Source organism: Podarcis liolepis, assembly GCF_965112155.1.
Source record: "Podarcis liolepis genome assembly, chromosome: 7".
NCBI classification, from domain to species: domain Eukaryota; kingdom Metazoa; phylum Chordata; class Lepidosauria; order Squamata; family Lacertidae; genus Podarcis; species Podarcis liolepis.
The window spans coordinates 33,804,618-33,822,742 of record NC_139561.1 but is presented as its reverse complement, the minus strand read 5'-3'; positions in this window follow the sequence as shown (position 1 = coordinate 33,822,742).

Below are 18,125 nucleotides of genomic sequence, written 5' to 3'. Positions count from 1 at the left end.
TGACCTGCTTGCTGAAGGACATTGCAAGGCAGTGGAGAAGGTGTAGGTGATGTGAATGATGGAGGGAACATGACCTCAGCAACCGACACGGGGCTCTGCCAACCATTCAGCAACCACACACCTACACAGTGCTAAGTTTGGAGCCCACCATCCCATGAACCCCTCCATTCGAGGTGAGGGACCTCCCCTGTACAAAAGTGGGTGTTGGTATGTTCCTATAATCCTATAAGCAAGAGTCTTCTATGCAGCCCCATACTGTGTGAGCACATTGCTCCTGCACGAGCAGCCTTTCCCATTCACTTCAGCTACGCTCTGGAAGGATATACTCAATTCTGGCCAAACTAAGCCTCCCAGAGCACAATATACATGCAGAGATGCTGCCTGAGTTAATGCTAAATATATTACTTCTGGTGCATAGCTGCTAGAGGGCTGTGAAAATTGGTGTCCCCAGCTTTGAAGACTCATCTACCCATGTACTATTTGAAACCAAGGGGGCACCTTGGTTGCCAGATGTGAAATATATTGGAAATATTCTTAGCTCTCATATGCCACTACTAGGTACATCCGGGGACCCAGTCATCTTCGACTCTGGAGCTCTTCCCTGACCAAGGAGGATACAGCTCTGTCTCTGTGGCGCAATGGTTTGGTGTGTCTGGCTGCTAACTAGAAGGTGGGTGGTTTGAGCCCACCCAGGGATGGCTGTAGGCAAGATTCCTTTATCACAGGGGCCATTGGAATGGATGACCTTCAGGGTCCCTTCCAATTCTACAGTTCATAATTGAGGTGCTGGACCACATCATGCAGATCCAAGTGGCCATCTCAGGCAGCTGATTTTTATATGCACGTCAAGGTGTCAGATTGTGAACTATTGGTGATATATATAGAGGGGGGGGGGAGAGAGAGAGAAGATGATAGATGATAGATGATAGATAGATAGATAGCCAGATAGATAGATAGATAGATGATAGATAGATAGATAGATAGATAGATAGATAGATAGATAGATAGATAGATAGATGATAGATAGATGACAGATAGATGATAGATAGATAGATAGATAGATAGATAGATAGATAGATAGATAGATAGATAGATAGATAGATATAGATAGATGATAGATAGATAGATAGATAGATAGATAGATAGATAGATAGATAGATAGATAGATAGATAGATGATAGATGTGCCACTAAGGGGAGGGGCACATCATGTGAACTTTCAGGCACTCCAAACTGACTTGGACTATCTCTTCTGATATTTGCCTGCAGCTGGTGGCCTTTGGCCTTCCAGCAGAGAATCTGTCCGCTCGCTATTTGATCACTGCATCGTAAGAACGGAATGAATGGATCTTACCCTGCTGGCACAGCAGCCTGAATATCAGAGCAATGAGGGTGTGTTTTTTTATTCCTTTGTCTGGATCCTCCGGGGAGCTCCAAGCCCCCACCAAGACGCAGTTCCCTGAGTGCCATTTCAAGAGGTTGAAAACCCTGAAACAGATGTGAGAGTCCTTGGCAGAATGCATCTCTCTAATATACCTCAACAAAGCACTTAATTAAGGAGTTGCTGAGGCTGCCGCTGTACAATGGGCAACCTGGCTGATTGTTTCCACAAACAAAGCAATCTGAAGATGGCAGAATCTACAGGACCAGTGCTTTAAAAGGATGCCAGCAACTTGCAGTCAAAGCACTGACAGATTCACACTATGATTAACTGCCTCCTCCTCTCTCGGAAGCATAGCGTAGAGCTGGAGAGCTGTTTCAGAGCCACAACTGTTCAGAATCCTCTCTTCAAACTAGTGGTTGCAGCGAGGGAATTTTGAGTACTGGACTTGGTAGTTGAGCTCAGCGCTTGGAATGAACTAGTTCCCTTTCACAAAGTTCACTGAATCTTGGAACTGCACCAGCTAGTAGTTCCCGGAATTGATGGGTGAAATGAACATGAATTAAATTTGTTTGGTGGTGGAGCGTTGAATGATTTCATTTTATTATTAGCTGTTTTATTTATAGCATTTATGTCCCACCTTTTCCTCCAAGGATCTCAAGGTGCTGTGCATGGGTCTTTCCTTCTGCATTTAATCCCAACAACAACCCTGTGAGGTAGGTTAGGCTAAGAGGCAGTGACTGGCCCAAGGTGAGCTTCATGGCCAAGCGGGGATTTGAACCATGGTCTGTCCCAGGTCTTAGTCCAACACTTAAACCACTACACCACACTGGCTCTCTTCAACTTCATTCTCTTCCATGTGGTTCTTTTCACTCTTTAGACTATTTGGGCTTTGAAATAAATTAAACTCCTGTTCCACTGAGTGTGCATGTCTGTGTTGATGTTTCCTTAGCCTTCTTAAGTACATTTTATACTTTATCACAGCAGCTTGTAAGATCTGAACTCGGGGCAGGAGGGATGCAATTTTGATAAAAGCGCACAGTTTTGCAAGCCATTTCTCCCAGCACAATGCATTTGTGTATGTCATTTTCAACAACATCTCAGTTCTTGTGCACGTGCTGCCTTAACATAATGCATTTTTATAAATGCTCTTTGCATTGGAAAAATTTGGATAGATTCCAGAGGGATGGCTGTGTTCAGTTAATGAATTGTTTGCGGAAGTGTGAACTGGATCAAACTGGGTTTAAATGCAAACGGAATCGAATTTCCCATCTGTCCCTGCTGTAGAGGAATGCATTCTTGCCATGCCCTTGCAAACTTGGTAGAGGATTTTGAAACAAAAAGATTCTGTCTCCCAAGGCCCCTCTAAATCCAAGCTGCCCTCTGAAATTCCGAGCTGTGGATAAACACCGATTCAGTCCAAATGAATCACATGACTAGAGCTGGCGACATTGCCCTTGACTCCCTGTCTTCCCTCTACATTTACTCGCTACATTTTAGTCATACAATCAATTATCTGTGCAAAGGTTTGACATCAATTAAAGGCTTTTGTGTGTGCTGAGAAACCGTATGTAAAAACCAAGGGATGTTATTCTCCCCCCCCCCATCTCCCCTGCATGATCCTTTAATCACATTAGAAGAATGGGCTGGGGGGAGCACAAAGGGAAGAATTAGAAGCAGAGGTGGGGGGGGGGTTAATCAACAGTGAAATCAGAATTCATCTGGATGATCCAGCAACTACAAAATTTTAAAAAATGAAAGGAACTGTCTTGGCTCAGTAGCCGAGGACATGCTTTGCGTATCAAAGGTCCCATGTTCCATCCTATTCCTCCCCAGGCATCTCCAGGTAAGGCTGCCTACCTGAAAACTTGGACAGCTGCTGCCAGTCAGTGTTGGGAGAACTGCGCTAGATGGACCAATGGTCTGACTCAACAGGAGGCAGCTTTCCTGTGTCTATGACGGAAGATGTCCTGTCCTCGCTCTGGAACTACGACAGGGATGAAACATTGCATCAGGTTATTGGGGACATAATTACCTCCCCCCCCCCAACTGGATTATTCATTTTCTTTAGGGCTAGCACAGCTGAGGAAAGCAGGTCTTGCATGTTGCTGTACCCCTTTCCCCCCAACTCACAAAATCAGTCCTCACTCTAAAAAGTTGATCTTCCTATCATCCATATTGACTTCAACCTTCTTTTTTTATTTATCTATTACAGTTATGTCCTGCCTTTCCTCTAACAAGCTCAAGGCGGTGTGCGTGGGTTTCTGTCTAACCCATTTTTATCCTCACAACAACCCTGTGAGGTGGGCTGGGCTGGGAGATGGCGGCTGGCCATTGAGGTCACCCAGTGAGATTCATGGCTAAGTGGGGATTTCCATCTTGGTCTCTCCCAAGTCCTGGTCCAGCACTCTAACCATCACAAGAGTTTATCCATGTGATGAAAGACGGGAGAGAGTGATGTGAGCCTCCCCAAGTGGTGAAAACATCCTTTCTATACATACTTGCTTTCGGTGAGGTTAATTCCAGCTTTTCACAGCTCGTCAAGTGTAGCAGTGAATTTCCTGATTTGGATTAGATTTACTTCTTATTACTTCATAACATTTATATACCATTTGAATGTAAAAAAAAAAAAAGCCCTCGAAGCAATTTACAGAAAAAGAAGATACAACAATAAAATTACCAATAAGAAGAATTAACAACAATCATTTAAGACTTTTGAAAAGTTAAAAATAACAATAGATTAAAACTTGCATCTACTTCCTAAACATTTGGGTAGGCTTGTCTAAACAAAAATGTTTTGAGCTGGCACCAAAAAGTTTACAGTGAAGGCACCCTCGTGATATCAATAGGCAGGGAGTTCCGAAATGTAGGTACTGCCATACTTAAAGATCCAGTTATGATTGAGTTCTTATGCAACACTTAAAATAGTGCTAAAGTGGTCAAGTGGGTGCATGTCATAGGCAGAGGAGCTTTGAAATCCTCCCCCCCCCCCCCCGTGGTGCTTTGAGAGTCCTACTTTTTTTTTACTGACCATTGTTTGCAAAGGACGAGAGTTGGGCATAGTGCATCTGCCGTGACTTTGATCGACAGAGGCCTGGGGCAAGCCTTACTCCTTCAGTAGAAGTCTATGTTCTTTCCAGTGCAGGCTGTCATGGTGGATTAGAAATGGACACTGGCCTAGCTGTACAAAGGCTTTGTGGTTGTGTGTGTGTGTGTGTGTGTGTGTGTGTGTGTGTGTGTGTGTATCCTCCCCAAACCTAATCTCCTTCAGTTCTGAAGCCTTTCGGAATCTAACAATGGGTTAGCTGAACCTTTGATGTGCTACATTAAATCAAAGTGCCATCTGGGTGCTGTGGACGGTTTCTAACTTGTACGGACAGTGTGCATCAAAACAGGTCACAAACTCTGGCTGTGCCACAGCACCGAGCAGCGCAGGGTTAAAGGACATAGCAGGCAACCCAACAGCCTGCATCTTGATGAGAGTGTCTATTTTAAGCACATTGCACCAGTGCTCTGGAATCTACATTGACTTCTTCTAAGCATTCTAAGCACAAAGCAATGGCCTCTTCTTAACCAGCAGAGCCCTATGTGCCTTGGGGCATAAGATACTCAGGACAATGACATAGATGTCCTTTAAAAAGCGAGAGAAGTAGATGGGAAGCAACTTCACTGCCCTGCAATGCACTTACATGTGGGGGGGGTCTGTCCTGGAGAGCTCAGCTGTGGAGAGGGGGAATGGTGCCACCGTTTTCTAGCATGTCGAGGAAAAGCCAGTTATGCTGAGCATGCATTGGCTAGCACGCATGACGTCACCAACTCCATTCTCTAATCTTATCCCAGCCTTGCAACTGTTCTTAAAATGTTTGCAAATTGGGAATTATGAACGTGACGTTGCATGCCACCCCGGTTTCCAAGTCATGAGAGATTCCAGGGGTTCTGTTTCCATGAAACGAAAGTGAGCAGAGACTGTGATGTCTTTAGAATATATGGTTTTATTAGCAGATATATAAAACCTGAGTTTAAAATGGAGATGCTCCCAGCCTCAACACCCCAAGAGATCTGGCTTCTCTATTTGGCACCACTTTTGATCCTGCACAGAGCGAGCATGTTTCTGCTGTCTCTTGCTTCCAGCCGGCTTCCTGCTTAGCTTGCACACACCACTCTGGCTTTTGTTATCCTACCTAGCAGCAGGTATGTGGAGGAAAGGCCCACCCATTACCCTATACAGCACCATTGTTTAGTTGTAACTCTTGCAACCTAGCTCATTCTTTGTGGAAACTGATGAGGACATTGTCATACAAAAAAACAATAATGTTTGACCAGCAAGCTCCTCTGTTAGATGCACTCTGTTAGAGGGTTTCAAAACACAATGATAAATGAATGTTAATGCTTAAACAGGTGTGGAACCTCTAGAAGCTGAATGTGTTCCTTCCTGGACTCCTCCCATCTTACGTGTGTGTGTTTGTCTCTGTTGCCTCACTGTTAGTGGTGAAGTGGGTGACAACTAGAGAGATCTTTTTGGCTTTGGCCTTCTGTCTATGGTAGGGGCAGAGAACCTCTGGCCAGCAGGCTGGCTTCAGCTCACACCCTGCCCCTGCTCATCCCAATCCTGCCAACATCAGCTGGGAGGTGAGCTTCCATTAGTGCAAATGGGACCTCCCCCATCCCAAGCCTAAATGCCTTGTATGGGGGCAGCTGCAGAAGGAAGAGTTAGCCCTCTGCATGCCCTCTTCAAAAACTGGGGGAGGGACACCCTGAGAGGGTAGCAGCTGGATGAGAAAGGGTTAACTTTATCCTCTTTGTCTAATGCCACCAATGTTCCCAAATGCTTTGTTTTCGAGCATGCAGAACAACAACTCCTTGGAGTTCTTCCCCTGCACCTGCTCCAGAGGGACCTTAGGAGCCCATCCTCAGTGGCCAACTCGCCTCTTTTCACTCCGATTGGCTCCTATTGGCATGAAAGGTAGAAGACATATTCTCATTGGCTAAGAAGCTCCCCTTTCATGTTAAGTGGGTGGCTCTAGGATGCTGGAGAAAGGGACCTTGCTACAGAAAGAATAACCTACACACACACACAAACACACACACGATCCTATACCACTGCACCTCTACTTGTGAGGAATGATTGCAAGAGCAGGGCATGCTTAGCCTGGAAAAGAGAAGATTAAGAGAGGAGGGCACAATGGAGTTCTTCATGCAGGAGGTGGTGCAGACTAGTGGTTAACATGCAAGCTCGTATCCACAGCATCTCAAGGACCCAATATATTTCAGGCTCAACCAGAGGTTCGTCAAGTTCATTTTTCATTATCCCTGAAATTCAGGCAGTTATTATTGCAAGTCCCTCAGTACTTCTATTTAATAAAAAAGGAACTGAAAAATTTGATGGGATCAAAAATGTTAATGTCTTAATTAATGCTTTTAGCCAAGAGAAGATTGGTGGAGGGTAACTGTGAGAATATTAATTCAAAAAGTATGATGCAGCGCAGTTAAAAAAGGAAAAAGTAATGGACAAGCTGCAACCAATGCCTATAGCATGCTCCTATTCCTGTCCACTCAGAAGCAAGTTTAATTCAGGTAAGTGGATACAGGGTGGCCACCTTAATTTATTTTTATTCATTTACTTAAAATGCCCTTCATCAAAACAGATCCCATGGCCTCTTTCAACGATAATGTGAACAACAGCATTATAGAAAATAAATTAGCTTAAACCTAATGACAATACAATAAAACACTAGCAGCCGTAATGAAAGACAGTGGATAAAAATTAAAAAGCAGGCTTGAGGGTTTAAGGGGTTTTGTCAGCCAGAAAGGGCAATGGTGAGAACACATATCCCTTAAGTACTTTTATATCCCACTGATTTCAGTAGGAGAGTTGAACATGCAGTCCTCCCATGGAAATCAGTAGAGTTCTGACTGTGTACCAGTATGCCCTTTTACTCAGAAGTAAATTCCACTTTGTTCAATGGTGCTTATTCCCAAGTTGGGCTAGGCAAAGCTGTCCAATTCATGGCTGGAGAACCTGCAGTCCTCTGGATGTTGTTGGACCGCAGCTCCAAACACTTGTCAATTATATCGTTATAACTGCGTCATAAACATGAGACACCAGGTGGTCCTGTAGGGCAGTGATCCATCACCAATGGGATTTTGCACTGAGAACTTTTATAGAGCTTTTTTCTATAGCAGGTTGTGTGTTTTTTTATCAGTATAGATCCAGCCTGGGTTTCTCAATCTCTGATGAAGCTTTGGGAGGGCAATCCTATACCTGCTTGCCTAGAAGTAAACCCTGTTGCAATCAATGGGACTTACTTCTGAGTAGACCTGTACAAGATTGCACTGTTAAGTATACTTATATGAAAGTATCTTGGCTACCTGATTCATCAAAAAGTGATCAAAAAGATCTGAACTGAACTGGCTACGGTAATTAATTGCCTGAAGACCATAGTCTTACTCCCAGTTATTGCTGAGTTAGCGGAATAATAAGGGCGTTTGCTGAACATGCAGTGCCTTGCTCAGCAGGGGCTGAAGGACCACACCACCGTCTACTGCAGGGGATGTTATCCCCCTTCTGGCTAACACTTCAGTTCAGGATAATTGAGGCCTGTGGGCAAACGGTACTCAGTAGCTCCTGCCCCTGTGTGTTTGTCTGTTTGAAGTCAGCTGGAGGAATAACTATTCTGGGCAACGATCCAGAACAAGCATTGCCTGAGAACAAGCATTGCCTGTTGCAGCTATTGATCAACCTGTTGGAACAACAGGAGGCCATAAGCACTCTGCGGGGACAAGCAGTGTAGGATTCTGAGGGAATGCCAGCTAACATGAATCAAAGAAGGATGCTTAGCCTTGGATCAAGGTAACATCACATACACTACCAAATTTTGCCAGATTTGTTCCATATTGATAGTTCAGCTTTAGTTACAGTATTTCAACATGCAGGTTTTAGTTTATTTCATTTATTTTTACCGGTACTGGCAAAACCAGATGTTACTTTACCTAGCAATGAATCAAATAGGTCCATTAAAATTAACAGCGCTTCTTACGCGGCTTGTTTACATGATCACTCGTCGCGAAAGGGCTTTCAAAATCCACCCAAAGTTTCCCCCTTGTCTTCTTTATGCATTTATTTAAATCATTCCTATACTGCATCACATTTCCTGATGAAAATCACGCACTCACAAACCAATACTGCTTCTGTGGAAGGGAAGTTGCTAATCGCATCTTATTGTTCAGGCTGCAGCATCAACAGATCATATTTTTAAAATATATGTATATAAATAAAAATAATCTTGCATGTCACATGTCCTACCCTGTTTGGACATCCCTTCATAGCTTCAGTAATTTAATTTAGTTTTTAAAGGTATGTTGGATACAGTCATGCATTTAACATAACATTTCATTTGGCCCTGAGAACTTGCAGAGGTGTCAGAGAAAGCAGCCCTGGGCAATGTAGGCCAAGGTTACATACAGATTAGTGGCTTGAAACACAGCAAGGTCAGTTTCCCACCACCCCTGCTGTACTTCAAGACACATTTTTACATTGCTGTACACGCCAGAGAAGGGATGGGGATGTCTTCACCCAACACCCTTTACTTAATTTGTTTCTCCAGGCCAAACTCCACTGAAGCTGTCATGTGTGCAATGGCTGTCTGGAGTGTAGACACCTCAGCTTAACCATAGCTGTGGTTTCAAAATCGAATGGAAGACACATCAACCAGCAGTATTTCTCAAGAAATTACAGGATAGATTGTGACTAATATCAAGCGTCCTTGGCTTCAAACACCAGCGGAAGAAACACTCTGGAGCCAAAGTAAACAGTAATGCAAACACAAGCCAAGAGTCTGACTCAGTAGAACGCATATATTTATATACAGTAGCTGTGTTGGTAGTGCATGAAAAAAAATTGGATAGGGGTACGGATTGGGATCTTGGTTCAGTGCCATTGCTCTTCCCTGTCATGCAATGCAATGCTACTTACCTTTACTCAGAAGTAAGTCCTACTAGGCTTGCTCCCAGATAAGTATGCCTAAGACTACAACCTTCAAAGATGGAAACAATCCCAGGACTCCTGGAATTGTAGGCACTGAGATTTAACAGGCTTTCAGTGACTTCATTCATCCAAAAACTCAAACCCTGTTTTAAAAAGATGTGGTTATTATCAGTCTCTTTAGGGTGTCTCATTTTCTTGTGCAACGGCCCAGAGCTTGTACAGAGGCAAACTTTTGCAAAGGAAACATCCAGCGGTTTTCTGTTTTGCAAAAAAAGAAGAAGAATTTGTCAACACGATCATAAATGCGCATGGGTGATTCCAGCAAGTTTAGGGATCATTACCCAGGGATAATTTAAACCTCGCTGCAGCGGTGTGGTGCCAGGAAGTGTACAGCTCATGCTCACTGCCATGAAAAGGCCATGTGTCTCACACTGCGCGTCTCACTCCATTCGGCGATCATCTGCTGTTGCTGCTGCTGCTGCTGCTACCACCACCGCCACCGGTGGCATTTGCAGAGCTGGAGACAAAGCAGCCACCTGATTTGTTGCTTACAATGGAAAAGCCAATTAAATCATGAAACAGGGAGCGCAGGAGCTGTTTACCTGGATGCAGCACAGCATCTGACAGCCGCAAATGGGAAGAGAGAGCACAATAAAACTTGGTATTTGAAATTAGTTGGTTCCCTTAAGTAGGCCTGCTGAGATTACATCCTTACACAGCCACTTCCTGCTTATGAGCTAGCTTGAAGGGGAGACGAGGAATATACAGTAATTGGCATAGTGAAGGATGGTGCAGCACAGCAGTTGTAACCCTTTTTAGACAGTCAATGCAGACTGACACACACAAACACACACACACACACACACACACACACACGGAGCAGGATCACAGCAGTAGCTTCTCCCCTAGGCCCTAGTATACATGCATTCAGTGCGTTGCAGTGAATAGACCCAACACACATGCTTGACATTCCATTGGAAACCTTGCAAAAAGTACACACGTGTGCAGTTTGTGTAAGGTCTGTTCACAGAATCCACTAGGCAGTGCACCTAGTTCACAAGGGAAGTGTATGGCCACAATCCTGATTTTGCCTTCCCACCACCAACCCAAGTAAGTGAATGAGCAGAAGGACGAGTGGATGCTACTAATAAGCACAGTGACGAAATTCATAGAAGCATCACCGTCACCATCCCCACCATTATTAACCATCCTTGAGCATCTTCAGCTGGAGGTGGAGCTGGAGGTGGAGCTGGAGGAGACTTGAGGAGACGAAGGCACGGGCACATTCTGGAGGGACGTAAAAGTTGCAGACTTGTATGCTTGGTACAAGAGAGCACAACCTATTGCCCTTACGGAAAAATTGACTCACCAGTTAAGATTGGCAAGAGGAACAAAGCACAAAGACACCTTTGCGGGAGAATTCTCCAGAAAACCACAGACTTATACTAATTTGTGGGCTGTGTAATAAGAATGTGTTTTACAGATGTATAGAGTTATAAATAGTGGCATATGTATGGAGATACAGGTTTTCATAATAAAAAAATTTTGGAGGGTCTCCGGGGAAATTTAAAGAACTAATGGCACCTCCTGTCTCCCAGCTCAGCCTATGCCTCCACCACCCACCCTTGTCTCTTTCCTACCTTATCAAGCCTTTCAAAACCAAGGTCTAATCCTTAGAACCATAGAATCATAGAATCATAGAGTTGGAATAGACCACAAGGGCCATCGAGTCCAACCCCCTGCCAAGCAGGGGGGTTGTTTAGTCGTGTCCGACTCTTCGTGACCCCATGGACCAGAGCATACCAGGCACTCCTGTCTTCCACTTCCTCCCGCAGTTTGGTCAGACTCATGTTTGTAGCTTCGAAGACACTGTCCAACCATCTCGTCCTCTGTCATCCCTTCTCCTTGTGCCCCCAATCTTTCCCAACATCAGGGTCTTTTCCAGGGAGTCTTTTCTTCTCATGAGGTGGCCAAAGTACTGGAGCCTCAGCTTCACGATCTGTCCTTCCAGTGAGCACTCAGGGCTGAATTCCTTTAGAATGGATAGGTTTGATCTTCTTGCAGTCCATGGGACTCTCAAGAGTCTCCTCCAGCACCACAATTCAAAAGCATCAATTCTTCGTCAATCAGCCTTCTTTATGGTCCAGCTCTCACTTCCATACATCATTACTGGGAAAACCATGCTTTAACTATACAGACCTTTGTTGGCAAGGTGATGTCTCTGCTTTTTAAGATGCTGTCTAGGTTTGTCATTGCTTTTCTCCCAAGAAGCAGGCATCTTTTAATTTCGTGACTGCTGTCACCAACTGCAGTGATCATGGAGCTCAAGAAAGTAAAATCTCTCACTGCCTCCATTTCTTCCCCTTCTGTTTGCTAGGAGGTGATGGGACTAGTGGCCATGTTCTTAGGTTTTTTGATGTAGGTCTAATCCTACCCTGTTACAATGGAGCCAACTCCTAGGGGCTGACAGGGCTTCAGCCCTCCCTATAAAATATTTGAGGGGGCTGGGCCCCCCAAAGTTGATTGGCATTGCTGTTCAAATGGTGTGTGTGCACCGCATCATTTGATTGATTATGCAAGGCAGGGCTTACCTGCCCCCCCCCCGAAAAAAATATTATATTCAAGTTGGCATCCCTGCCCTGTTAAGAATTCTGCTTTACTGTAAAGGGGTTGGGTCCAAACAAGGCCCAGAAAGTTTGAAAAGAATACTTTGTGCTCATCTCAAAAGGGCCTGATGTAATCACAAGAGTCGCTTAGCAAATGTTTAGAAAGTCTCGAAATGCTTTCAACCCAATATAAACCATGGCACTTCCATGAATGATTCCCACTGGTAAATCATTTACACTGCTCATTCCCACCTAATTGGGGTTCAATGAAGTGGGTAATTCAAATGCTGCAGAGCTTGAGGATCTAAAGAAAGGTTTAACCACCCATACAAAACAGCGAATGGGAGAGAAAAGTAGACCAAGGAACCTGGGAAGCTGATTTATACTGAGTCAGATCCATTGGTCCATCTAGCTCAGTATTGTCCACCATGACTGGCAGTGACTCTCCAGAGTTTCGGGCAGGAATCTTTTCTAGCCCTGCCTGGAAATGCTGGGGGATGAACTTTGGACCTCTTTGGTCAAACCTGCATATAAAAATGTGTTTATTCGGGATATTTCACAGTGAAATGCTGATGACGTTTCACGAATATTTTTAAAATAAATAAATAAATCACAAATCCCAGCAAAAATATCAAGAACTGAATTTAAGAAGGGAAGATAACCAAAATTGGCAGATCCTTCGATCTCTTGATGTCAGTATGTTGTGCTACATTTTGATGAAAATCTATAAATATTTTTTTATAAATGGTGGGGGGGCAAGGATCCCCTAAATTCCTGGGTGCCAGATCCTCCTCATAATTCCTAGATTTAGTAAACGTTAGAACTTAACCAATACTTGGGGTATTACGAGAACGTGCTAGATGTTGAATTTAGCAGTATCAAAAAAAAAAACCAGGCCAAACCAGTTTTTCTCTGCTCAGGAAATCACCTGGCAGAAGTGTCATCATGTAGAATAAAAGAAAGGTAATGGGTGATTATCAAAACAGTTACTCTCTGCTGGACGCCCTTCCAGATCTGTCAGAGTCTGCAGAGTCATGTTTAGAGTTGCAGGTTGCCAGGTGTGGCGGGAGACCCTTTGAGTCTGTTAGCAGTGAAAGCAAAAAGCGGGTGGTCTGCTTTGTGCTGCATAGAGGGTCAGACACAATATTTGGGGGCTCTTTGGAATCCAAGACTGCAGCAATGGGAGGAAAAGGACCCTCTCAGTATGCAAATGTTTAGGCTGTTTATAGGTGTAAATAAGCCATATATCATAAAAACAGCACAGGCTCTACTGTGCCTCATTTCCAACTGAAACACAGACCCATAAGTGTCTGGAATCCCTGGAATCTCACACCGCTCAGTGATAATATTCTCAAGAAAGAAGTGAAAATTACAATATTCATCTTGAAGACTAACTTGCAAACACCATTCCCACATGTGCTAATTTAAACTTTCCAGAATTAAAGTCAAAAAATTGTGATCTATATCTGCAAGTGCTAATTGCTGCATATGTATGTATCTGTGAAACCTAGCATACTTGGGAAGAGATATCCACTTGGGGTACATGGGGTTTATGGCGCCAAATTATTTCCCATTCATTGAAGAGTGATCTAGCCATCGGCTATGAGAAAGCCAGAGTAACAATTCTCCAACGAATCTGGGATGTAGAACTTCAGCGTCACGTGAGCGAGATGAATAAGCACCCAGCAATCAAAGATAATGGGAGAGGGTTTACCCCAGTGGCATATTTGTCAAAATCACAAATACCTAAATATAGATGGTCATTTACCCTCGCTAGATTCAAAGTGCTGCCATCCACCTTGTTGCAGTGGAGATACGCGGGTAAACCATACTTGGAACAAGTCTGCCCCTGTGACTTGATAGAAGTGGAAACCGTCTCTCATGTCCTGCTACAATGCCATTTTTACAGGGATGTTGTTGTTGTTTAGTCGTTTAGTCGTGTCCGACTCTTCGCGACCCCATTGACCAGAGCACGCCAGGCACTTCTGTCTTCCACTGCTGTCACCATCTGCAGTGATCTGCAGTGATTTACAGGGATATACACGGTTTTTATCACCCCTGTTATACAAAAAATTCCAAGTGGGCCCGAACCTCAATGTCTAAAATCTTTGATAGAGGACAAGGATGGAGATCATGTTAAAAGTGGCCAAATTTTGAGCAGTTGCCATAAAACTTAGAGAACAAGCTGTGCTATTATAAAGACTGTGGCCTTAGAAGCAAATTTTAGATAATATTGCAAAACTAAGACTTAAACCATATTTTAACTGCTGCCATAATTGTATTGTCTATAGTTATACTGATTGTTAATTCAAACTTAATTTTATTGTGTCTTAGTTTTGTTTAATATGGTATGTGAGTCTAGTCAGGGACTGTAATAAATTCAATTCAATTCAGTTGAAGAGTGATGGTGGTATAGTTACTGCCTTTTCCCTGCCTCAGGGTCTCAGCGTTACCCCAATGCACAAGCCACCCTGCTCAGCATCCCTTTGTATACTGGCCCAGCCTAAGGACATGATTCTTTTATCATCCTTATTGATTCCACCACAGTCTTTCCTGCTCCACCTCCATACAGATGGATACAATGGCAGAAAAGGCCATAGTCCCTTCAAAAATGGCAAGCAGATCTCCCTTGAAGGCCAAGCTACTGGAAGGCCAAATCATGTTAGGATTACTCTAAGTCAGCAGTAGGAACCTCCAAATGTTGCTAAACTATAGCTCCCATCAACCCCAGCAATCATGGCCAATGGCCAGGGATGATGAGAGTTGTAATTCAGCAATGTCTGGCGAGCCAAAGGTTGCCCACACCTGCTGTATGCCTTTACTGAGACAACGTTGCAACTTCAGCTAGAACTGATAGCTGTCCAGGGTCCTGAATTGTTTTACCCTGGAAAAGGCCCTGGTATTCACTACCACTTCCCCTGTGGCCCCCAAACCCCAGCAATTTTGCTGAGAACTGGCTTTTTAAACGAAACGTACATAATGCATGGAGATATTGACAACTCGTCACATTTTTCATTGTCTCAAAGACCGTTACGTCTTCTTGTCTAAGAACATACAACGGAAGGCATCTCCTAATTTGTATTAGTTGGCAATTCCTTACCAAAAGCTTTCCATTAAATTTCTATCTTCTTGCATTACAATTAGCCTCGAAGTTGGCTAATATAATTCTTTTTTTTTCTATAATGAATGCACAGTATTGCGAGACTAAATGCCATCATTTCAACCCATCTCATTCTACAGTCTATTTAGCTGCAATAATTAGAATGATTTATAAGGTCAGACCAGTGACTTAAGGGATTAAGTAAATCATCCCGCAATGGAAGAGGCTCCAGCTGCTCTTGAACTTGTGACATCAAGGGACAAAAGCAAAATTGACATCCCAAGTAATGGGCAATTTATGATAACCAGAAACTGAATGTTGTGGTTCTTGGTAGGGGGGCAGAACTTGCAAAACAAGCAATTGCTCACAAAACACAAGCCACATATATTCTATGCAATGCAATTACATCAGACCTAGATACACTACAAATTTATGCTGGTTTGACACCAGTTTAGCTGTCATGGCCTTGCCACTACACCACTGCTGCCTGCAGAGTTTGGAGGAAGCTCAACTTTTACACTGAGAGCTTCTTGTCTGAGGTTTTGTTCCATTGCATAACATGATTGAGAAAAGGTACTGACAAGCGGACGAGAAGGAAGCCAAGTGCCCTTATGGAGACATTAAATTTTAAAATGTTTTGCTAGATGCCCTTTGGAGACAATGTTACAGCCTTCCCTCTTGACCTTAACCTGCCTTCATCGTATTCAACTTAAAATGGGAGCATATTTCCCCTCCCATTGGGGAAATTCAGCTGGAACTAATTGCTTTATTAAATAATATTTTATTTGGGACCAATTGCTCCTGGCACCAGCAGGGAGAGAGGGAGAGGAGAGAATGGCTTCTTGTTATGTCACTTGCAAATCTAGGTCAGACATTCAGAGAGAAGTGTTTAGCAAATGGGCTGTAATCAAATTGAAAGACAAGAGGACATTCTTCCTCAAAGGTGAAGGAGGAAAGAAGGGAAGGTGACCTCTGCTTAAATACCAAAACTTTTTGGAAGTACAAAAGGAAAAGAATATAACTGATCCCTTTCACAAAACTAAGGCAAGATTTTCTCCACCCCAACTTCTATTATTTTCAAAGGAAGCACTGAAGTTTCCGAAATGGGATGACTACAGTTATCTACACCAGGTCCACTTAAGACTAGGCAATTAAAACAGAGGACGTTCCAAACTTTAAAAAAAATACAGTGGAGGCTCACATTCCTTACTCTTTCCTTAAATATTGGTTGCTAGACATTTGAAATTTAAGCAGGAAATGCCAAACAGAATGTGGAGAGTCATGGCAGAAGCACACTAGATGGAATCTGAAGCATTGGAGGCAGATCAAGGGCAAAAACTGGCTGGCCGATGTATTTTTATTGCTTCTTTTATTTGTAATGTATTATGCAATAAAACACAATGCAAGAAATAAAAGAAGGAATAAAATACAATGCGTAAATTCAATGTGAATATTTAACATAATGGGTGTGCTGCCTCCCACCTTCCAATCCCCAGACACTCCATGGACCACCTGAATGAAGCTCACAGACCACTAGTGGCCCACAGATTCCAGTTCAGGATCCCATGGAATGGATAACCCCAATGAATTGTCTAATCGTACAAAAGACCAAATTCCATAAGTTGGGACCATCCATTGAAATCAGTACAGTCGTACCTCAGCTCCCGAATGCCTTGGGAGTTGAACATTCTGGCTCTCAAACAATCGAAAACCAGGAGTGTTTCGGTTTTCGAACGTTCTTTTGGAAGCTGAATGCCCACCAGGGCTTCCACGGCTTCTGATTGGCTGTAGGAGTTTCCTGCAGCCAATCAGAAGCCGTGCTTTGGGAGTCAAACATTTTGGAAGTCGAACAGACTTCTGGAACAGATTCCGTTTGACTACCAAGGTACAACTGTATGTAACTTTGTACTCAATGATACCAATTTTCAAATCTTTGCCCTTTGCCCGAAAACACATGCCTGACTGAAAAGTAGCGGAGGGGGCAACCAATATGGGTCCATATTGCAAAAGCACTGGACCCAAGAACATAAGATGAGCCTGTTAGATCAAGCCAGTCGTCCATCTGGTCCTGCATTCTGTTCTCCCACTGGCCAACCCAATGCCTGTGGCGAACCTGCCTGTGGTGGACCTGAGCACAAGAGCCCTCCTGTAGTTTCTAGCAACTGGTATTCAGATGCATCTCCAACAGTGGAGGCAGGAAAATAGCCATTGCGGTTAGTAGCCATGGAGAGAACTGGCTGAGAGATTATGCAACTGGCAACCATGTGAAATTGTAAGCAGAGGTATATAAAGGTTAATCCATTTGATGAACCCAAAGGCTTATTGGGAGGGGGAGGCTACAAGAAAATGCCGATGAACAGTATCAACAGCCTTCTCTACATTAATCACAGCGGTTGCTGCTGCATCACATTAGGCTGGGCCAAAGAATGGAAATCCATCAGAGCAGAAGCCAGCACAATCCTAGTAAATGTGTCTACTCAAAAGGAAGTTTAATTGAATTCAGCGAGGCTTACTTCCAGGAGACCGGGTCCGAGAGTGCAGCATGGGGCATTGATAATTGTTAATGTCTGATATTGTCAGCCTCTTTCGCTATCAAAACCCGCTTTATTTTTATGTTTTAGAGTAAATATTACAGTCTGCAGCCTCTCAGCTTGGACCACTGTCAGGCTTTCCAACTCTGCATTAATAAAAGAGATAAGCCCATAACTGGCACAGTTTGCTGGATCCTTCCCAGCCTTGAGAATTACTGACATGAAATGTAGGTAGGGGAAAAACTGTTTGATTCTACAGCATTAGTAGAAAGGAAGAAAAATAAGTTTAGGCAGGGCATTAGGCAAGTTACCAAATGCCTGGTAGCAACTGACAGGGGAACTGGGCTCCAGGCATGGTTTGCGACAGGCAACCAGCCTTTTGCGAGGAAGTGGAGGTGTCTGGTCACCAGGTTTGGCACCTAACATCTCTATCTGACTGGTGTGGTTGTGATGCAGTACCAGCCAGCTGGTCTGTGGGGCAGTGCAGCACCACTGTGTGTCTTTTGATGCCGCCCTGCCATACA